Source organism: Bos grunniens, chromosome 25 (assembly GCF_055505025.1).
Source record: "Bos grunniens cultivar Pamir isolate PY7600 chromosome 25, Bosgru_T2T1.0, whole genome shotgun sequence".
Lineage (NCBI taxonomy): Eukaryota > Metazoa > Chordata > Mammalia > Artiodactyla > Bovidae > Bos > Bos grunniens.
In genome coordinates this window covers 38,652,325-38,676,668 of record NC_141189.1, presented here as the reverse complement: position 1 = coordinate 38,676,668, position 24,344 = coordinate 38,652,325, and the positions used below count along the sequence as shown (strand labels likewise).

Genomic DNA, 24,344 nt, shown 5'->3' with positions numbered 1-24,344 from the left:
CAAGCAAATTCTCCAGCAACAAAGGAACACAGCCCTGAGCTTCAAGATACAGGCTGCCCAAAGTCACCCCAAAACTATAGACATCTCATAACTCATTACTGGACATTTCATTGCACTCCAGAGAGAAGAAATACAGCTCCACCCACCAGAACACCGACACAAGCTTCCCTAACCAGGAAACCTTGACAAGCCACCTGTACAAACCCACACACAGTGAGGAAATGCCACAATAAAGAGAACTCCACAAACTGCCAGAATACAGAAAGGACACCCCAAACTCAGCAATTTAAACAAGATGAAGAGACAGAGGAATACTCAGCAGATAAAGGAACAGGATAAATGCCCACCAAACCAAACAAAAGAGGAAGAGATAGGGAATCTACCTGATAAAGAATTCCGAATAATGATAGTGAAATTGATCCAAAATCTTGAAACTAAAATGGAATCACAGATAAATAGCCTGGAGACAAGGATTGAGAAGATGCAAGAAAGGTTTAACAAGGACCTAGAAGAAATAAAAAAGAGTCAATATATAATGAATAATGCAATAAATGAAATTAAAAACACTCTGGAGGCAACAAATAGTAGAATAACAGAGGCAGAAGACAGGATTAGTGAATTAGAAGATAGAATGGTAGAAATAAATGAATCAGAGAGGATAAAAGAAAAACGAATTAAAAGAAATGAGGACAATCTCAGAGACCTCCAGGACAATATTAAACGCTACAACATTCGAATCATAGGGGTTCCAGAAGAAGAAGACAAAAAGAAAGACCATGAGAAAATACTTGAGGAGATAATAGTGGGAAACTTCCCTAAAATGGGGAAGGAAATAATCACCCAAGTCCAAGAAACCCAGAGAGTCCCAAACAGGATAAACCCAAGGGGAAACACCCCAAGACACATATTAATCAAATTAACAAAGATCAAACACAAAGAACAAATATTAAAAGCAGCAAGGGAAAAACAACAAATAACACACAAGGGAATTCCCATAAGGATAACAGCTGATCTTTCAATAGAAACTCTTCAAGCCAGGAGGGAATGGCAAGACATACTTAAAATGATGAAAGAAAATAACCTACAGCCCAGATTATTGTACCCAGCAAGGATCTCATTCAAGTATGAAGGAGAAATCAAAAGCTTTTCAGACAAGCAAAAGCTGAGAGAATTCTGCACCACCAAACCAGCTCTCCAACAAATACTAAAGGATATTCTCTAGACAGGAAACACAAAAACGGTGTATAAACTCGAACCCAAAACAATAAAGTAAATGGCAACGGGATCATACTTATCAGTAATTACCTTAAACGTAAATGGGTTGAATGCCCCAACCAAAAGACAAAGACTGGCTGAATGGATACAAAAACAAGACCCCTACATATGTTGTCTACAAGAGACCCACCTCAAAACAGGGGACACATACAGACTGAAAGTGAAGGGCTGGAAAAAGATTTTCCATGCAAATAGGGACCAAAAGAAAGCAGGAGTAGCAATACTCATATCAGATAAAATAGACTTTAAAACAAAGGCTGTGAAAAGAGACAAAGAAGGTCACTACATAATGATCAAAGGGTCAATCCAAGAAGAAGATATAACAATTATAAATATATATGCACCCAACACGGGAGCACCACAGTACGTAAGACAAATGCTAACAAGTATGAAAGGAGAAATTAACAATAACAATAATAGTGGGAGACTTTAATACCCCACTTACACCTATGGATAGATCAACTAAACAGAAAATTAACAAGGAAACACAAACTTTAAACGATACAATAGACCAGTTAGACCTAATTGATATCTATAGGACATTTCATCCCAAAACAATGAATTTCACCTTTTTCTCAAGTGCACATGGAACCTTCTCCAGGATAGATCACATCCTGGGCCATAAAGCTAGCCTTGGTAAATTCAAAAAAAATAGAAATCATTCCAAGCATTTTTTCTGACCACAATGCAGTAAGATTAGATCTCAATTACAGGAGAAAAACTATTAAAAATTCCAACATATGGAGGCTGAACAACACACTGCTGAATAACCAACAAATCACAGAAGAAATCAAAAAAGAAATCAAAATTTGCATAGAAACGAATGAAAATGAAAACACAACAACCCAAAACGTGTGGGACACGGTAAAAGCAGTCCTAAGGGGAAAGTTCATAGCAATACAGGCACACCTCAAGAAACAAGAAAAAAGTCAAATAAATAACCTAACTCTACACCTAAAGCAACTAGAAAAGGAAGAAATGAAGAACCCCAGGGTTAGTAGAAGGAAAGAAATCTTAAAAATTAGAGCAGAAATAAATGCAAAAGAAACAAAAGAGACCATAGCAAAAGTCAACAAAACCAAAAGCTGGTTCTTTGAAAGGATAAATAAAATTGACAAACCATTAGCCAGACTCATCAAGAAACAAAGGGAGAAAAATCAAATCAACAAAATTAGAAATGAAAATGGAGAGATCACAACAGACAACACAAATACAAAGGATCATAAGAGACTACTATCAACAATTATATGCCAATAAAATGGACAACGTGGAAGAAATGGACAAATTCTTAGAAAAGTACAACTTTCCAAAACTGGACCAGGAAGAAATAGAAAATCTTAACAGACCCATCACAAGCATGGAAATTGAAACTGTAATCAAAAATCTTCCAGCAAACAAAAGCCCCGGTCCAGACGGCTTCACAGCTGAATTCTGCCAAAAATTTAGAGAAGAGCTAACACCTATCCTGCTCAAACTCTTCCAGAAAATTGCAGAGGAAGGTAAACTTCCAAACTCATTCTATGAGGCCACCATCACCCTAATACCAAAACCTGACAAAGATCCCACAAAAAAAGAAAACTACAGGCCAATATCACTGATGAACATAGATGCAAAAATCCTTAACAAAATTCTAGCAATCAGAATCCAACAACACATTAAAAAGATCATACACCATGATCAAGTGGGCTTTATCCCAGGGATGCAAGGATTCTTCAATATCCGCAAATCAATCAATGTAATACACCACATTAACAAATTGAAAAATAAAAACCATATGATTATCTCAATAGATGCAGAGAAAGCCTTTGACAAAATTCAACATCCATTTATGATAAAAACTCTCCAGAAAGCAGGAATAGAAGGAACATACCTCAACATAATAAAAGCTATATATGACAAACCCACAGCAAACATTATCCTCAATGGTGAAAAATTGAAAGCATTTCCTCTAAAGTCAGGAACAAGACAAGGGTGCCCACTTTCACCATTACTATTCAACATAGTTTTGGAAGTTTTGGCCACAGCAATCAGAGCAGAAAAAGAAATAAAAGGAATCCAAATTGGAAAAGAAGAAGTAAAACTCTCACTATTTGCAGATGACATGATCCTCTACATAGAAAACCCTAAAGATTCCACCAGAAAATTACTAGAAATAATCAATGACTATAGTAAAGTTGCAGGATATAAAATCAACACACAGAAATCCCTTGCATTCCTATACACTAATAATGAGAAAACAGAAAGAGAAATTAAGGAAACAATTCCATTCACCATTGCAACGGAAAGAATAAAATACTTAGGAATATATCTACCTAAAGAAACTAAAGACCTATATATAGAAAACTATAAAACACTGGTGAAAGAAATCAAAGAGGACACTAATAGATGGAGAAATATACCATGTTCATGGATTGGAAGAATCAATATAGTGAAAATGAGTATACTACCCAAAGCAATTTATAGATTCAACGCAATCCCTATCAAGCTACCAACAGTATTCTTCACAGAGCTAGAACAAATAATTTCACAATTTGTATGGAAATACAAAAAACCTCGAATAGCCAAAGCAATCTTGAGAAAGAAGAATGGAACTGGAGGAATCAACCTACCTGACTTCAGGCTCTACTATAAAGCCACAGTTATCAAGACAGTATGGTACTGGCACAAAGACAGAAATATTGATCAATGGAATAAAATAGAAAGCCCAGAGATAAATCCACGCACATATGGACACCTTATCTTTGACAAAGGAGGCAAGAATACACAATGGATTAAAGACAATCTCTTTAACAAGTGGTGCTGGGAAATCTGGTCAACCACTTGTAAAAGAATGAAACTGGACCACTTTCTAACACCATACACAAAAATAAACTCAAAATGGATTAAAGATCTAAACGTAAGACCAGAAACTATAAAACTCCTAGAGGAGAACATAGGCAAAACACTCTCTGACATACATCACAGCAGGATCCTCTATGACCCACCTCCCAGAATATTGGAAATAAAAGCAAAAATAAACAAATGGGACCTAATTAACCTTAAAAGCTTCTGCACATCAAAGGAAACTATTAGCAAGGTGAAAAGACAGCCTTCAGAATGGGAGAAAATAATAGCAAATGAAGCAACCGACAAACAACTAATCTCAAAAATATACAAGCAACTCCTACAGCTCAACTCCAGAAAAATAAACGACCCAATCAAAAAATGGGCCAAAGAACTAAATAGACATTTCTCCAAAGAAGACATACAGATGGCTAAAAAACACATGAAAAGATGCTCAACATCACTCATTATCAGAGAAATGCAAATCAAAACCACTATGAGGTACCATTTCACACCAGTCAGAATGGCTGCAATCCAAAAGTCTACAAATAATAAATGCTGGAGAGGGTGTGGAGAAAAGGGAACCCTCTTACACTGTTGGTGGGAATGCAAACTAGTACAGCCACTATGGAGAACAGTGTGGAGATTCCTTAAAAAACTGGAAATAGAACTGCCTTATGATCCAGCAATCCCACTGCTGGGCATACACACTGAGGAAACCAGAAGGGAAAGAGACACGTGTACCCCAATGTTCATCGCAGTACTGTTTATAATAGCCAGGACATGGAAGCAACCTAGATGTCCATCAGCAGATGAATGGATAAGAAAGCTGTGGTACATATACACAATGGAGTATTACTCAGCCATTAAAAAGAATACATTTGAATCAGTTCTAATGAGGTGGATGAAACTGGAGCCTATTATACAGAGTGAAGTAAGCCAGAAGGAAAAACATAAACACAGTATACTAACGCATATATATGGAATTTAGAAAGATGGTAACAATAACCCAGTGTACGAGACAGCAAAAGAGACACTGATGTATAGAACAGTCTTATGGACTCTGTGGGAGAGGGAGAGGGTGGGAAGATTTGGGAGAATGGCAATGAAACATGTAAAATATCATGTAGGAAACGAGTTGCCAGTCCAGGTTCGATGCACGATGCTGGATGCTTGGGGCTGGTGCACTGGGACGGCCCAGAGGGATGGTATGGGGAGGGAGGAGGGAGGAGGGTTCAGGATGGGGAACACATGTATACCTGTGGCGGATTCATTTTGATATTTGGCATAACTAATACAATTATGTAAAGTTTAAAAATAAAATTAGAAAAAAAAAAGAAAAAAAAAAAAAGAAATGTAATAGGAATATCCACCTTATAGGGATGAAATGGTTTAATGTTCTTGAAACACTTGGAGCAAATTTGGCATATGACCAACTGCTATATATGCGCACGTGTGTGTGTGTGTGAATTATAAGAAATGCATTTTCTTGGTCACTCAGTCCATGTATGTGTGTCTGAATGCTGAGTTGCTTAGTTGTGTCTGACTCTTTGTAACCCCGTGGACTGTAGCCCGCAAGGCTCCTCTGTCCATGGGATTCTCCAGGGAAGAATACTGGAGTGGGTTGTCATGCCCTCCTCCAGGGGATCTTCTTGACCCAGGGATACATCTCCTGCATTGCAGACAAATTTTTTACCCACTGAGCCACCTGGGAAGCCAGTCCACGTTTGTATAGGTGTATATAGAGTGTGATTTCACACAGTGCTTACCTTTACTACACCTAATTCACATTCTTCCATTCCTTTCTCACCCCCTTCCTATTTTTCCATTTAATTAATAAGAGCTGGTGGTCGTGACCCACTGAATTGATTTCATGATCTGTGAATGGTCACGGCCTGCAGTTCGAAAAACACTGTTGCACCGGCCCTTCCCTCCCGCCTCACTCACATTAATCGTGGGGTCCCCTGGCCTCCGAAACATCTGTCCCCGCGTCAGCAGCCTTGCCTCGTTCTCTCCGCCCCACCGGGCTCGGCAGATGCATTGTTCTGTGCACCTTTGTGAGCATCAGATTAATTAGATATTTCAGAGGAGATGGACTTTTAAAGCCATAGCTTCATTAGTATGGCTGTGCTGGAAGCCCTGAAAAGTAAAATTCAGTTATTTGTATGTTAATAAGCCAACCGGGGCTTCAGAAGCCAGCTGATGAGCTTCAGCATTTCAGCAGACCTTCATCCTGCCTGAGCCACTCACGCGCAGCCTCGCCGATGGCGCTGTGAAGACCTGCTATCACCGGGGTCCCCACAGACTAGGAACAAGTGAGTGGAAGGCGCCAGATAGGATGGTGTGCGAGCTCTGGTTTGGTTTAGTCCGAACCCCTTCATTGGGCACTGAGTCTTGCGATGCTGATGTCGTTCAGTCACTGAGTCATGTCTGACTCTTGGTGACCCCACGAACTGCAGCCCTCCAGGCTTCCGTCGCCTCCACCACCTCCCAGCGTTTGCTCAAACTCATGTCCATCGAGGGCTTCCCTGGTGGCTCAGAGGGTAAAGCGTCTGCCTGCAATGCGGGAGACCCAGGTTTGATCCCTGGGTTGGGAAGATCCCCTGGAGAAGGAAATGGCACCCCACTCCAGTACTCTTGCCTGGAAAATCCCATGGATGGAGAAGCCTGGTAGACTACAGTCCATGGGGTGGCAAAGTCAGACACAGCTGAGCGACTTCACTTTCACTTTCATGTCCATTGAGTCAGTGATGCCATCCACCCATTTTGTCCTCTGTCGTCCCCTTCTCTTGCCTTCAGTCTTTCCCAGCATTTGGATCTTGATGCTGATGGATACTGTGTTATGTTTGTGGATCCCATCACATCACATTTTTGAAGTGCTTTCCTATGTGCCCTGTCTTGGGTGTGGCATTCTTTCTGGAGCTGTTTCTCCACTCTTCCCCAGGAGCATAGTGGACGCCTTCCAGCCTGGGGGGGGGGGCTCATCTTCTGGTGTCATAGCCTTTTGCCTTTGCGTACTGTTCATGGGGTTCTCGCAGCAAGAATGCTGGAGTGGTTTGCTGTCCTCTCCTCCAGTGGACCACGTTTTGTCAGAACTCTCCCGTGTGACCTGTCCATTTTGGGTGGTCCTACACAGCATGGCTCATAGTTTCACTGTTACGCAAGTCCCTTTGCCATGACAAGGAGTGGGTCATGGAGCCCTGGCAGATTTGCACGCACGTGCCCCCTTTCTTGTCGAGTCTCTTTGCTGAGCGCAGAGTCTTTCTGTTCAGCGCCCGGGTCCTGGACCAGTGGCAGGAGCTCGATATCCTCCCCCCACCCCTTTCCCAACTGCTTACAAAAGGTATGATTTGCAGTCATGGCTCTGACACGTGGGAACATGAGACTCACTTGATTCTATGTATCTGTATTCGCTTTTATTTGACAAGCTCCTATTCTTGCACAGTTGTGTGAAAACTAAATTTAGTCCAATCCAGTAAATTTTCTACCACATTCACTTTTATTTCGTTTTAAAATTAGTGCACAGTAAAATTTACTTTTGGGGGGAGGGTGTATCATTCTATATAATTTAATGCACGCACAGCTTCATGTATCCACCACCTCAGTCGGGACGCAGGGCAGTTCCATCACGCCCCAGACTTCCTAGGGCTGCCCCTTTTTAGCCACATGCTCCCCCACAGCCCTGACCTCTGACAACCACCAATCTTTCTGTCCCTGTAGTTTTGACTTTTTGAGAATGAAATCATATAATATGTAAACCTTTTCAGACTACCTTCTTTCATAAGCATAACACCTTTGGGATGCATTTGCGTTGTTGAATGTATCCATAATTCCTTCTTATTGCTGTGTTGTGTTCATGGATAGATGTACCATAGTTTAATCCATTCACCTGATGAAACTCATTTGGGTTTTTTCTAATCTTCAGCGATTGTGCATAAAGCTGTTTTAAAACATTCATGTTCAGGTTCCTATATAAACATAAGTTTTCATTTCCCTAGGGTAATGCCTATGAGTGGAATTGCTAGGTCCCATTGTAAGTGCCTATTTAACTTTATAAGAGATGCCAAACTGTTTTCCAGAGGGGCTGTATTGGTTTACATCCCCATCAGCAATGTACAAGAGTTCCAGCTGTTTTGCATCTTTGTCAACACTTCGTATTTATTTATTTTTAAAATAATTTAATTAAATTTATTTTTGGCTGTGCTGTGTCTTCTGTGCAGGCTTTCTCTGGTTGCAAGGAGGGGAGGTTACTTTTTCTTGTGGTGTGTGGGCTTCTCATTGCAGTGGCTTCTCTTGTTGCAGAGCATGGGCTCCAGGGTGTGTGAGCTCAATAGTTGCCGTTCCCGGGCTCTAAAGCACAGGCTCAATGGTTGTGGCACACGGGCTTAGTTACTCCATGTTATGTTAGATCTTCCTGGACCAGGGATCAAACTTGTGTCTCCAGCATTGGCAGGCGGACTCCCCACCACTGACCACCAGGGAAGCCCCTGTCAGTATCTTTTATTTTAGTTACTCTGATAGCATCTCTGAACCCCTTTTCAACCTTTTTTTATTTTCTAGGGCTCACTCTGCTTCTGGCACTGGGCCCCCTGGGTCCTGGGATATTTTAAATTCAGAGAGGGAGAATGTGACTAGCAGAGTCTCAAAATTTATAAGCCTTGGCATAGACAACGGGAGTCAGGTCATTCTCCCACCAGACAGACTTAGAGAGGCTTACACAAAGGTCTTATCAGCACCGACAATAACAAAGTAATTTTCCAAGTCCCTTCCAAGCACTTTGAGCCCCACTCACACAGTTGAGAATAGGGAGAAGTTATAGGAACTCAGAAGGACAATGTTTCTGTTACATGTATTTGTTCAATAAGTACTTTCCCTCTTCTCTGGCATTCGAAATTGGCCGTGACTAGGCAGACCTCCTGATGTGCAGGCCTTCCACCCCAATTCTGGACCACACCTCACAGAAAACGAAAGGCAGACGGCCCTCACTCTTCCTGGCCAGGTTTCAGAGGGCTGTGGCTCTGATGACATCTGTAGGCATGTCTGTTTAGCGAAGGCAATCCATCTCCATTAAAAAGAGAAACGTCTCGAAGCAGTCTGTTAATTCAGAACTGTACAGCCTTGATGATGATGGTGTCTGGCAGCAGGTGGGGGAAGGAAAATATTGATACAAGAAAGTTTTCTGCCTGTTAGGCACTATCTGCTAATTCCATTTTAATATCAGACATCTAGATGATTAATATTATATCTCAGCAGAAAGCACAGCATGGACTCAGATATTAATTAATTCATTCATCTAGCAATGTCAAGAGAGTATCATGTGCCAGGCACCGTGTGAGGAACTGAGGGTTCCGTCGTGAACAAATACAAAAAAATCACTGCCTTGTGAAGCAGATATTCTGAAGCAGGGAGACCTTGATTGTTGAAATATGTTGGAGAGTGATTAAGTACTGTGGGAAAAGTCAAAGGAGGGCAGGGAATAGGAAATGCTGGGGACGGGAACCTGATCCAGGAGAAGAACGTTTACTGTTCCTTATGAAAGAACTGGGGATGGCAGATTCTGAGTAGTTGTTGAATAAGTTTTCATCTTGAGATTCTGAAAGTCTGGGTTATGGACCCTCTACATCAACATACTCTCAGTTCAGTTCAGTTACTCAGGCGTGTCCGACTGTTTGTGACCCCATGGGCTGCAGCATGCCAGGGTTCCCTGTCCATCACCAACCCCTGGAGCTTGCTCAAACTCATGTCCATTGAGTCGGTGATGCCATCCAACCATCTCATCCTCTGTCGTCCCCTTCTCCTTCTGCCCTCAATCTTTCCCAGCATCAGAGTCTTTTCCAGTGAGTCAGTTCTTCGCATCAAGTGGTCAAAGTATTGGAGCTTCAGCTTCAGCATCAGTTCTTCTAATGACTATTCAGTACTGATTTCCTTTAGGAGTTAGGGATGAGACCCTGCTCTAGTGCTAATGAGATCCTGCCCCAGTCTGCAGAATCTGGGCCTGCCTGGGTGGGGTGGGGCCTGGGGCCACGGGGAATCTGCATGTCCCACAGCTTCCTGGGTGGTTACAAAGGACCCTGAAGTTGGAGGAAGTTTGAAGACCACTCTCTTAAGAGTCCGAGTTTAAAATAGGACATAAGCTTTTGGTTCCAGGAAATGATCAGAATCATCTCAAGCTGGGTCCAATTAAAAGAGCATTCACTGGTTTAATTCAAGTCTTGACACTGCTTGGCTCTGAAACACGAGAATGTTAACGTTGCAGCTGTCACTGCTTAATTTTAGCCCTCAGAAATACCCCGGCCTTCTCAGTTGGTTTCTGGGACCCTGATTGGCAGACACCCTGCCCCCCACCTCCCCACCCTATGCAGGGGCGCAAGCCTCCTAACTTTGGAAACAGCAGAGCTGCGTCCCCCTACCCAAATCCCTGGTCTCAGCTGTGAGCTGCCCTACTTTGCAGAACGAGAGTCTCTAAACTCATTAAACCAAAATGAAATCCAAGAAGATAATTTCCTTCCTAGCACCCCTCATAAAGACACTGGCAGCTTTATCCATAGTTAAAACTCCTCCTAAGCTGCTGTGGTCTGTGACTGGGAATGCTCGCAAGTAAAGCTTAGGAACGACGTCATCCTTCCCTGGGTTTACATCTTCCTGCCTGTGGTTGTATCTAGGAATGAGGAGACTCCTGTGGGCTGGGGAGAGAGATTTCAGAAGAGCTGAAGGCCCTGAATGGGGACCAGAAAGTAGGTAAACGCAGCCCGACGTTGGTTAGGAGTCAGGCACCAGGACCAGTGATTCCTCAGCTAAATTAGAGCCTGATGGGCTGAATGTGTTCCCCCCTCAACCTCCCTAATTTATGTGTAGAAGCTCCAACTCCTGAGCCAGGGTCCAAGTGTGACTGTATCTGCGGACAGGGCCTTTAATGAGGTAGTTAAGTTAAAACGAGGCTGTTAGGGTGGGCCCTAACCCAATCTGACTGGTGTCATCATAAGAAGAGGAAATACGGACACACAGGGGCACCAGGGAGGCACGTGCAGAGGGGAGATGGTGTGAGGACTCAGCGAGAAGGTGGCTGTCTGCAAGCCAAGGAGAGAGGTCTTATCATAAAAGCCTGCTGACACCCTAATCTTGAACTTCCAGCTTCCAGAACTGTGAGAAACTAAATGTCTGTTATTTAAGCCCCAAGCCTGTGATGTTTTGTTATGGTAGCCCTAGCAAATTAACACAGTGCCTTCAAAGAAAGCTGTCCTGATGGCAAAGAATTGATAATGCCCAGAGACCCAGACCACAGGGCTTTTACTAGGCTATTTATTTATTTTTGTTAGTTATAAAATTTAATGGTAAGGCTCAAACAGTGGTTATTGGTCAAACCAGTTGACATTAATAACTTTGAAGTGTCCAGGCTAGTTTTACCCAGGTCTCCCATACTGCAGGCGGATTCTTTACCAGCTGAGCCACAAGGGAAGCCCAAGAATACTGGAGTGGGTAGCCTATCCTTCCTCCAGCAGATCTTCCCAACCCAGGAATTGAACTGGGGTCCCATTCACTGCAGGTGGATTCTTTACCAGCTGAGCTATCCGGGAAGCCCCAGTTTTTAAATAAAGGTGATGAATACCAATCAGATTCTTGTAATACTGTTCAGGATCTAAATAAATGTGATTCTGAATTTCTAAGCTATTTAATTCAGTCAAACATAATTTCCCAGGTCCAACAAGCCCCACATCTGCACATGGCAGGTGTAACATAGAAACATCCGGCTCTTAGTCCTAACTGGTCCCAGGCTTGTGCTGAGCTGCCAGCTGGCTGCTTAGGCCCACCCCCTGGCCTCAGCTGATTGGCCTAAGACTCAAGATTCAAGCTGGGCCAATCAGATTCAAGCTGGGCCAATCAGATTCCTACATCCAGGAATCAGATGGGGAGGTGTGAAACCCAGATAGAGATGAGACCATGTGACCCCAGAGAGAGAAAGAGAGGCCATGCCTTGATTCCAGTTCCTCCCACCTGCATGTGAAGTTCCAGTAGGGGTGAGGTCTTCCAGATGGGGCTTGGCTTGGGGATTTGTTCTGTTCCACACCTTTGCCTGTCCCCCTGGCTGTTCTGGGGCTAGTAGACTAGCCCCGGCATGTGCTTCTCATGGCAGTAGCAGAGCCCAGTCACATTAACTCTTTTCAAGCCTTGGTGACATTTCATTGGCCAAACTCAAGTCAAAGGTGGAGAAATAAGCTTCACCCTCTTTAGTGAGAGAAGCTACAAAGCCATGGCCAAAAGGTATGGCTGCAGAACAGGATGAAGAGTTGGAGCTGTGACTGCAGTCCATCACAGGCTCTCAGCAGTTCAGGTGATGGCCTCTGGGGAGTCACTGAGGAGACATCCACCTGGAAGGAGGAGCCATTGACCCTCAGGCTATAATCATGGCTACTCCGTGTACTACCCTGTTACCCCAGTGGGATCTACAAATTCCTCCCTTCCATCAAAACACCCCTGTAACCTTCAGGTGGGAACTCTTACTTTCCCCCCATGATGTCAGGTCCTAGGGCAGGGGTTTTAGGTCTCTGAATATAAAATAAAGACTCGAATTAACCCCAAACCAGGGTCAGCCTTTATCAAATGGACTTGGGAGCAGGGTGTCTTTGGGATTTCCTTTCTTCTTCTTGTGTCTGACTCCTGCAAATCTCCACCTTTCTTCTTGGCTCCTTTTGAGCAGAGCCACTTTTAGGTATTACATGGCAGCACTTGGGGCTTCCTGGATGGCTTAGTGGTAAAGGATCCACCTGCAATGCAGGAGATGCAGGTTCGATCCCTGGGTTGGGAATATCCCCTGGAGGAAGAAATGGCAATCCTCTCTGGTATTCTTGCCTGTGAAATCCCATGGACAGAGGAGTCTGGCGGGCTACAGTCCATGGGGTTGTAAACAGTCAGACGTGACTGAATGACCGAACACGCACATGACAACACTTAGGTTGTCACTGATTCACGAGCGTTTTCCTCTTAACGTGCTAAGTCACTTCCGTCATGTCCGACTCTGTGACCCCATGGACAGCAGCCCACCAGGCTCCTCCGTCCACGGGATACTCCAGGCAAGAATACTGGAGTGGGGTGCCATTTCCTTCTCCATCCTCTTAACAGGAGGCTTTTAAAAGCCAGAAAAGCATTTAAGATCCAAAGAAATTGATTATATATTATAATGAATGATTGTAGAATGTATAATTATATATTATAATTATTACATATAATTATATGTTGCTGCTGCTAAGTCACTTCAGTCGTGTCTGACTCTGTGCGACCCCATAGACGGCAGCCCACCAGGCTCCTCCATCCCTGGGATTCTCCAGGCAGGAACACTGGAGTGGCCTGCCGTTGCCTTCTCCAGGACATCTTATCCAGGTAGAATCTCATGCCATGTGGCCTTTCGCGTCTGGCTTCCTTCACTCAGCATTATGTGTTTAGGGTTCATCCTTTTGTAGCATGTATGAGTTTTATCTCTTTTCAAGGTTGAATAGTATTTCATCATCTTGTATTGATTCATCCATCAGTTAATGGAGCTAGAGGAGACGGTGGATGCTGAGGGCTAAGTGTGGGCTTCCCACGTGGTTCAGTGGTGAAGGATTCACCTGCCAGTGCAGGAGATGCGAGTTCGATCCCTGGATCGGGAAGACTCCCTGAAAGAGGAAATGGCAACCCACTCCAATATTCTTGCCTGGAAAATCCCTTGAACAGAGGCGCCCAGTGGGTTACAGTTCATGGGGTTGCAGAGAGTCAGATGTGACTGAGTGACTAAAAACAACCAACAGCAACAAGGCTTAGGGGTACGGGGCGATTGGAAAGTGACGGCTCAGGAGTATGGAGTTTCTTCTGGGGGTAATGAATACGTCCTAAAATTAGCTGTGATTATGGTTGCATAAATCTGTGTCTATACCAAAAGCCATTGAATCTTCCACTCTGAGGGGTGACTTGTAAGGTGCATGAATTATTAATATATTTCAGTAAAGCTGTTTAAAAAAGAAGATGTAAGCCTAGGTCACTAAATTTGTATTCAAGGAAGAATGTGCCATATTTCAGTGCTTCTAGGATGCACTGCCACCCCCCTTCATTTTTATATATATGTCTCAAATCACAGGGACATGTCATAGTCTAATTGTCAGTGCTTTGTCTCTCTTGATGGTTCCTAAAATAATACTGCATTTTAAAACTGACGACATCATAGATGCAATGAAACAGAACAAGTAAGAACATCAAGGGGAGGGGAGAATTAATCTGTAACCCTTTAATCAAACTAATATAAGATGCCTTTAACTTACCACTAAGATCATCCAGAGTCTCATTTCTTTATATATTTTTTTTTTATGCCATTGCTGCGAGGCTTGTGGGATTTTAGTTCTCCAACCAGCGAGCGTACCTGGCCTCTCAGCAGTGAAAGTGTGCAGTCTTAGCCACTGGACTGCCAGGGAATCCCGGAGAGTCTCATTTCTATGTGTGTTACCTGTCCTTTTTATCAACCTCTTTATAGTTATGGCCTGACCCCCAGGTGGGCGTAAATAAACTAGCACTATTACTTCCTGTTTCTAAGAGGCCAGGTAGAGACAGGCTTTCTTTCAGTGAAGTGAAGTGAAGTCGCTCAGTCGTGTCCGACTCTTTGCGACCCCATGGTCTGTAGCCTACCAGGCTTCTCAGACCATGGGATTTTCCAGGCAAGAGTACTGGAGTGGGTTGCCATTTCCTTCTCCAGGTTTCTTTCAATAAACCACATTAAAAAGGTTAAATTGAGCATTAAACACAAGGGTTGGCAAACTATGATATGTGAATCAAATCTGATCTGAGACCATTTTTTAAAAAATAAAGTCTTATTAGAACACAACCACATAATCCATTCATCTGCATGTCATGTATGGGTGCTGTCAAGTCCAAGGTAGAGCTGAGTGATGGACACATACACCATCAGGTTCAGAGCCTGAAGCATTTCCTGTCTGGCCGTTCACAGGATGAGTTTGCTGATTACCTGACTATGTAGACAATGCAACAGATGCTTCTCACTGGATCTACCCCTTCTCTGACTCCTCTGGTTTTGGTTAGAAGTTCCAAAGATGCAAAAATGCCTCAAGGGGCCCCAGTGCTCCTCAGGGAGGAGCCAAGTCCCTAAGTGTGTGTCCTCCCCTCTCCAGGGCTGACTCAGGTCTAGAGCTTCTCACAGGGGTCAGGCAGTGTCTGGGCCCAGCTTCCCAGGTGGCTCTGTGGTAAAGAATTTGGTAAAGATCCCCTGGAGGAGGAAATGGCAACCCACTCCAGTATTCTAGCCTCGGAATTCCCATGGACAAAGGAGCCTGGCAGGCTACAGCCAGCCCATGGGTTCACAAAGTCGGACATGACTGAGCAAAACAAACACACAAATAAAAGTGTCTGGGCTGTGTCTAGGTTTGGAGGATTCTAGTAAATTAATGAAGAAGAAGAAGAAAGGGAGGAAAGAAGGAGAGATGGAAGGAAGGAGAAGAAATAATTTTTAAATGGGATTAAAGACACTATGGTGTATTTTAAGTTAAACTCCTGGCACACTCACACATGCACACAATCAACTGTTCTCCTTACAGTATAATTTTATGGTTCCTAAGGAGAAGTCAGTTCAGAGTGTGGTCTGGCAACAGGACACAGGTTAAGGAAATAAATATCGTTTTTTCTCTCAACACTGTCTGTTGATCTTGGTGGTTGCGTATAGTCGAACTTGGAGCCGGTATCAAAAGTCTGAATGTGAGGCTCTCCATGCATTTTGGTTCAGGACAGATGTTCCTTTTTCATTGCCCTTGGGACAGACCCCTCTCAGCCCCTGAGCCGCCTCCCCTGAGGTTTCCTGGGGTCCTTGTGTCCACGATAAGCTTGTTCTCTGGGCCACACACTTGGCATTTCACTGGGAGGTGCTGGTGACATCTAATTGGGATGTGATTTTCTTCTCGTCTCAGTGGCATGACCTTTGATGCGTTTGTCTCCCCACATTGTGAGCAGGGGTGATGCCTTACTTACTGGATGCCTGCTGGGTTGTCAGGGAATCTTTGGGAATTGAGACCTGCTTTTCAGGAGTCAGATGTGATTATTATCCTCTGTGTCTTCTTATGTTCTAGTATGCCAAGCATGGCCGTGTGCTTAAGAGATACATATTTATTTCCCAATATATATCTTATGTATCTAAGATTGCACATAGAATAAAACAATATAATAGAAGATAATTTTAATACAGTGAAAGGTTTCCCGTGACAACACAAGCTTCCTGAGGGCCAGGACTGCTTCTGTCTTATTTATTATTCTTCCCCCCAAATCCTTGAATAGAGTCTAGCACATAATAATTACTGGTAAATATTGAACGTTGAACACATATGTGATTTCTTTTTTAAAAAATATTTATTTATTTGGCTGTGGTGGGTCTTAGTTGTGGCATGTGGCATCTTTGTTGCGGGATCTTTAGTTGTGGCATGTGGGATCTAGTTCCCTGACAAGGGATCGAGCCTGTGTATGTGTGAATCGCTCAGTCATGTCCGACTCTTTGTGACCCCATGGACTGTAGCTTGCTAGGCTCCTCTGTCCATGGGATTCTCCAGGCAAGAATACTGGCGTGGGTTGCCATTCCCTTCTCCAGGGGATCTCAGCCCAGGGATTGAACCCTGGTCTGTTGCATTACAGGCGGATTCTTGACCATTTGAGCCACCGGGGAAGCCCATGGGCCCCCTGTGTTGGGAGCATTGAGTCTCAGCTGCTGGACCACCAGGGAAGTCCCTGATTTATATACCATAAAATTAACCTATTTTAACTGTATAATTCAATAATTTTTAGTAAACTTACTAAAGATATTTTTTAAAATTGTGATTGCGTATTAATTTGTAATTTTTTAAAAATTCAGCAATGTAGAAGGTAAGAACTAAAAGTTATCCCTGCTGCTGTTGCTGCTAAGTCACTTCAGTCGTGTCTGACTGTGTGACACCATAGATGGCTGCCCTATTTTCCACTTGTCAGAGTAACCATTTCTAACAATTCTGTATGGTCCTTCTAGACATTCTTCTGTGCCAACATAACACACAATTACAAAAACAAGCTGGTATCATCCATATTATTCTGCCATTTGCTTTTTCCAACAATATATTGTATGGTAGTCTTCTTTCTCCAAGAATTTGATGCATTTTTGAAAACAGCTGCATAGTGTTGCATTGTGTGAATAAACACATTAAACTTTATTTTACCAGTTCTCTGTTGGTAAATATTAGCCTGTTTTTAAATTTTGTTTCTGCTATTATAAATGAGGCTCTAATGAAGAGCATTGAAGGCATAGTTTTGTTCACTTGTTTTTAGTTTTCCTATAGAATAGATATCCAGTGTCTTATTTTGCTAAATCAAAGGATTTGTACAATTTCTCTTTGATAAGCTCTGTCAAAGTGGCTTCCAAAAATTGTTTCAATTTCTGCTCTTACCAACAGTGTTTGAAGTGTCTCTTTTCTCACAAACTTGCTGAGACCAGGATTTATAAATTTCTTACCTTTTTGGTTATTTTCTACCCCCTAAAACTGCCAGTTTACCTTATTATCATTTAAAAAGAGATTCCTTTTTTCTTACAGATTCAAGGGAATTCACTGTATTTCACAGATATTAGTCTTTTTGTTTATTTGTTGGCTGAATTGTTGACTGGATGGCTTGCTGGGGTGGGACAGAGGTGAAGCTCCGGGGGCCCCTGGGCGATCTAGGGGTTTAGATTGAAGAAGGGGAAACGTGGGGCTGGTTTTCCTGGCCATTTGAGACCTTGATGGCAGTGACTTTGCTGTCACCTCCATTTTCTCCATTGTACATGAGTGACCAGATTAGGAGACAAAATGGAAAAACGCTTGTGTTTTATTGGGGTGGGGTCACCCCCACTAGATGGTAAACTTGTGAGGGCAGAGCCTGCATCTTCTTCAGTCATTGCTGTGTCCAGAGGACTCAGCCACACTGCCTGGCACTTAGCCAGTGTTTATTGTATGAGTGATTAGATCCTTTCATAGGGTGTCCTCAGACTGTGGAAATTCTGGGGTGTTGATCATGCTGTTGATGATAATATCTCACCATCTATGAACTCTTCCTTGAAGCCAGGCACTCTGCCAAGGTCTGGGCATTCTTTGTTTCATGTAACCCTCCCAGCAAAATTGGGTTGTATAGGTTATCATTAGGTCCATTCTACAGGTGAGAAAACAGGCTCAGAAAGGCTAAGTGACTTTCCCAAGGCACCACAGAAAGGAGTTAACCCAAGGATGTGTGGCCCAATGTGTGAACTTCTGATTGCTGCATTCTCCTGGGTCAGGGCTTGTCTTGCCTTTAAGACGCTGGATATTTATCTCGGGGACCCTGAGAACTAGGATCAGAATGCTTGTGCTACTACTCTCCGACAGAAGGGGTCAGCACTGAGACCCCAGAAACTGGGCAAGAGTTAGGGGACTTTCCTGGTGGCTCAGTGGTGAAAAATCTGCCTGCCAGTGCAGGACATGTGGGTTCTATCCCTGGGTCAGGAAGATCCCCTGGAGAAGGAAACGGCAACCCACTCCATTATTCTTGCCTGGAAAATTCCATGGACAGAGGAACCTGGCAGACTACAGTCCATGGGGTCACAAACAGTCAGACATGACTTAGTGACTTAACAAGGGAGGCTGGAGATGGGTGTTTCTTCCTGGGCATTTCCAGATAGTAACTCAGGGTACAGTTTCTCAATTCAGACAGGCCCTGGAGACTTCTTTATTGTCTGTGTGACATTAGGCAAGCTAGCACCCCTCTGAGTGCCCAGTTTTCTTATCTGTAAACCAGAGATGACACCAGACTTCCCTTATGGGATTGTTCTGAGGGCTGGATGAGATCATGCATGGAGGTGCCATTCCTTCTCCATACTCACAGTTGGTCTCCATACATGTGGACTGTCATTGGTTAGCACTGTGAAGAGCTTAACCCCTGGTCCTGCAGCTTCTCGGGTAGGGAGGCAACCTCTGTCTTCACCTTCGTCTGTGAAGCAGGTGTGCTTGGCTGCCCTTGGGGACAGGCAGTGATGGCTCATTTGTGAAGCTGCTGGACACAGACGTCTCCAGCAGCTGGCAGAGCTTGGACGGGTTGGCCCCTCTCCTATAGGCACGTGCTCCTGGGCCAGCCTTGCCTTCACTCACGACTCTCAGGTGGACTTTAAACATGCTCACGGCTTTCTAAAAGACTGCTTTATCTTCTCAGATGCCAGAGCTAATGGATTTATAGATTCCTCCTTCCACCAGGGATGTATGAGATGGCTTCTCTTCTCTCACTGGCTGAGTCCTACAACCATAAGTACCTTCCTTGCTGGAGTGCAGGGAGATTTAAGAGGCACCAAATTAATTGCTTTTTCCAAGCCTAGCTTCAGAAAGGCAGCCAGATTCTTGCTATTTGCTCTCCCCGGGGGTGGGGGGCAGAGGAGCTCCCTGCAGAGCTGAGGAGATGGCTGACCTGCGAGCAGCAGCCACGACAGTCCAGGGTTTAGACAGAGCAGATGGCTCAGGTGATGAAGAACCTCCCCTCACTGGGCTTTGGCTGGCGGGGCTGTCGACTGGGTCTGAAGAAACTCTCCTTTTACCACTTCAGAATGATGGCCCATTGGGATGTGTTTAAGATACGTATTTTTTATTTTGTAAATGTGTCATGGTGAGTTTTCCTAAAGATCATTCTCCTTTCCTGGGGTGGGTGGGGGGGTGCTCCTGGACATTGATGAATGCATGTGTCAGATTTAACCAGTTCATTCTGATTTCAGAATGTCTTCAGACAAAGTGATTTGCTAAGTGTATGGATTATTTGGGGGTTTCCCAGGTGGTGCTAGTGGTAAAGAACCACCCCCCCTGCCAATGCAGGAGACATAAAAGCTGTGGGTTCCATCTCTGGGTTGGGAAGATCTCCTGGAGGAGGGCATGACAACCCACTCCAGTATTCTTTCCTGGGGAATCCTATGGACAGAGGAACCTGGAGGTCTACAGTCCATAGGGTCACAAAGAGTCAGACACAACTGAAGTGACTTAGCATGCATGCATGGATTAGTTTATAGACCCTTTAAAAGCTTTCTTTTCTTGCATAAATGAGTGCAGAAATTAAAAATAGCCCCTCATCAGACTATGCAACCTAATATCTCTGTTAGTTTTGTTGTAGCCTGGTTCCAAGAACATTATCTGGCATAGAGTTAGGTACTCAATCAATATTTGCCTAATAAATATCCTTGAGTATCTGGTTTGGGAATCATCTTACTCCTTTGTTATGTAAGTTAATGGATAAATTGATAATATGATTCTGGAGGAGATGGAATTTTCTTTAGGCTTATGAGCTCTGTGCCTGACTACATAGTTGAGAACCAGAAGTGGCCTGCTGACTGAAGATAGAATCACTGGGAAGGCAAGAAGGGGGATGAATTTTTAGAATATAAATAATTTATAGCCTTCTTTTAAGCAAAGAGTGTGACATAGGCCAAGAAGCTTTGGAGATGATGGTGCTGGCCACTGTACTTGTTACTAACCCTTTTTGAAGAGTCTTTCAGGTAAGAGCTCCTCTTCTCTGAGAACAGAAAACCTCATGGTAGGCCTTGGTATTCATTTTTTATTTTTCTTCATGCAGAAAAAGTTGGCCAAAGCTGATTGGATAAGAGATGAGCACATGACCAAATCTGGACCAATCAGATTCTGTCTCCTGGGAATTTATAATTGGGAGCTAGGCATGCTTGTTAATTTCCACCATTGCTTCTCTGTGTGAACTTGAGAGCTGTGAGTTGGGTATTTCTTGTCAAGGAGAGGTGGGGACGACTGATTTGCAGAAAGAAGGTGAAGGAGACCTGGAGAGAGAAGTGGAAGCTAAGGTCATTTGATCCCAGAGAGATGGTGAGAGTAACTTTGGTGACAGCTTCCCCTGGAGTCTTGTATGCTCCTCCTGCCACTGGGTTGGATGAGATGTTACTGTAATATTTAGTGTGTTATAATTACTGTTGGGCTTCCCTGGTGGCTCAGACTGTAAAGAATCTGCCTGCAATACAGGAGACCCAGGTTCAATCCCTGGGTTGGGAAGATCCCGTTATAACATGAGAGTTTAAACCAGTTTATGTGTACATCTGTCACTTTCAACTAAAATGACTTCAACAAAGGCAATGATCATTAAGAGACAAATCTCAAGTTAGTTTTTGGTGAAGAATTTAGATGTCTTCAAAGGCTAGAGCCAGCCTTGGTAGTAGAGTCCTCAGAGAAAAATGGCCAGAGAAAATGGGTCAGAGGTGATAACAAACCTGCCAGTGTGGTGCCTTGAAGCTAAGACAAGGATGCTTTGGGAGCCAAGTAGGAGACCTTTCCTTGCCTGGGGACTGAGAAGAAGCCACAGGACCCAAGGAGGCTGTAGGATGTAGGAGGCTGAAGGTGAGGACCCATACCCCAAATTTCAGGTGACCCTGGGAATCACATCAGCCCTTGGGGGTGGTGCCAGATTTAAATTTCAAGCTGTTAAGAAATGAGTGGAGAAAGGTAAATGGCCTGTTTACCCAGTGAGCAGTGTCAGTTAAATCAACACGGGACTAGATTTGAATTACCTTAGAATAATGGACATGAATTTGATCAAATGCTGGGAGATAGTGAAGGACCTGCAGTCCATGGGGTCACAAAGAGTTGAAATGACTGAGCGACTGAACAACAACAAAGGAATCTGAGCTTTAATCTATCCTTCTTTTTCCTGGTATTCTGTTTTAAGTGCATTTCTTCTGCAAAGGTCTAATTTACTCTAGATTGAATTATGACAAAAGGCAATTTTCCACATACAGGGTTTTCTGTGTTTGCCCATAAACCCAGAGTACATTGTATGGCTGCATTAATGTACTGTCTTCAGACTATTAAGTAGACTATGTATTAAAAAGTGGGGTGGAGGGAGACAATTGGACCAGAGTAGTGATTTTCAAATCTTTTTCTTCCTATCATTGAGATCATATAATGGTGCTAAGAATGTTGCTTTAAGCATGAACTTTTATTATTAGTTAAGGTTTCCTGGAAGGCTGTTTTGAGAAGGATTCTGAGACTGTGTCTAGGCTTAGTGGGAAAGAATTCTGTGATATATTAGTGATGCCTGCCACAGACGCATAATAGGGAGTGCTGGCATTTTTCATTCCTCAACTCCTGGAGAAATTTTTGGTAATAGTCAATGAACACATTCATGAAACATCTAGTTTATGGGTGGAATTGAGGTCAGTGATGTAAAGGTTTTAGAGATGTGTACTGGCCCTTGCTTCTAGGAAAACTCCACTAGTTCAATTCAGTCAGTCACTCACTTGTGTCCGACTCTTTGCGACCCCATGGACTTCAGCATGCCAGGCCTCCCTGTCCATTGCTAACTCCCGGAGTTTACTCAAACTCATATCCATTGAGTCAGTGATGCCATCCAACCATCTCATCCTCTGTCATCCCCTTCCCCTCCTGCCTTCAATCTTTCCCAGCATCAGGGTCTTTTCAAGTGAGTCAGTTCTTTGCATCAGGTGACCAAAGTATTGGAGTTTCAGCTTCAGTATCAGTCCTTCCAGTGAATATTCAGGATTGATTTTCTTTAGGATGGACTGGTTGGATCTCCTTGCAGTCCAAGGGACTCTCAAGAGTCTTCTCCACTACCACAGTTCAAAAGCATCAATTCTTTGACCCTCAGCTTTCTTTATAGTCCAACTCTTACTGGAAAAACCATAGCCTTGACTAGATGGACCTTTGTTGGCAAAGTAATATCTCTGCTCTTTAATATGCTGTCTAGGTTGGTCATAACTTTCCTTCCAAGGAGCAAGTGTCTTTTGATTTCATGGCTGCAGTCACCATCTGCAGTGATTTTGGAGCCCCCCAAAATAAAGTCAGCCACTGTTTCCACTGTTTTCCCTGTTTCCCCATCTATTTGCTATGAAGTGATGGGACCAGATGCCATGATCTTAGTTTTCTGAATGTTGAGCTTTAGGCCAACTTTTTCACTCTCCTGTTTCACTTTCATCAAGAGGCTCTTTAGTTCCTCTTCACTTTCTGCCATAAGGGTGGTGTCATCTGCATATATGAGGTTATTGATATTTCTCCCAGCAATCTTTATTTCAGCTTGTGCTTCATCCAGCCTAGCATTTCTCATTATGTACTCTGCATGTAAGTTAAATAAGCAGGGTGACAATATACAGCCTTGATGTAGTCCTTTCCCGATTTGGAACCAGTCTGTTGTTCCATGTCCTGTTCTAACTGTTGCTTCCTGACCTGCATACAGATTTCTCAGGAGGCAGGTCAAGTGGTCTGGTATTCCCATCTCTTGAAGAATTTGAACAGTTTGTTGTGATCCACATAGTCAAAGGCTTTGGCATAGTCAATAAAGCAGAAGTAGATATTTTTCTGGAACTCTCTTGCTTTGATGATCCAACACATGTTGGCAATTTGACCTGTGGTTCCTCTGCCTTTTCTAATCCATCTTGAACATCTGGAAGTTCACAGTTCACATACTGTTGAAGTCTGGCTTGGAGAACTTAAAATTGATATAAATCAAGCGTATAGACATGGAACAGGACCTAATAGTTTAAATAGCAGCAACTAATAGTCCAATGATTAATCAGTTCACACAGAATGTTTACCATGTGCCAAGCACTGTCCATGGTGCTGGAGACACAGTGATGCATACACAAGACAGATCAAATTCCTACTTTAGAGTGGGGGGCAAAATGGCAACAAGCAAAAACAAGCAAATTATATAAGTCCAGGTAGTGACAAGTGTTCAGGAGAAAAGTACAGCTGGATGAGTGGGAAGAAACAGAGGGAGCTGTATGGCTATTTTAGACAAGGTTTCAGGGATATCTTTTCAGAAAAGATGACAGTTGAGCAGAGATCTGTGTGATATGAGGGAGCCAAATAAACAAAAACATTCACAAAGGTCCGTGGAAAGATTGTTCCAGGTGGAGGGAGCGGCAAGTACAGAGACCCCAAGGGAGGAACCAACCTGGTGCATTAGAGGTGTAACAAGGAGGTCAGGGTAACTGGAGCAGAGTGAGTGACAGAATAGTATAGGGAGGTGAGGTTGGAGAGACTGGCAAGGGACACAGCGTGCAGGCCTTCTTAGATCATGGTGAGGAGTTGAGAGTTTTGCTTTGAGCTGGATGGGAAGCAGTTGGAGGGTTTTGCATAGGGAATGACAGGGTCTGATTCATGTTGAACAGTTGCACTAGGTGCTATTTGAAGACTAGACTCTCGAGGGATGAGAGCGAACCAGGGTGCTCCCTTAGGAGG

General features: G+C 43.5%; 1 protein-coding gene and 1 long non-coding RNA gene across 2 annotated transcripts in view; both read left to right on the top strand.

Moving 5' to 3' along the window:
- RBFOX1 (RNA binding fox-1 homolog 1) overlaps positions 1–24,344 on the top strand; it is a 2,446,597-nt gene that overhangs the window by 62,703 nt on the left and 2,359,550 nt on the right. The gene's annotated exons all lie outside the window — the stretch shown is intronic.
- Positions 11,031–24,344, top strand: part of LOC147345470 (uncharacterized) — an 81,448-nt gene continuing 68,134 nt past the window's right edge. Inside the window, exon 1 of the long non-coding RNA XR_015154786.1 lies at positions 11,031–11,240. This is a non-coding gene — a long non-coding RNA (uncharacterized LOC147345470). The remainder of the gene's footprint in view (positions 11,241–24,344) is intronic.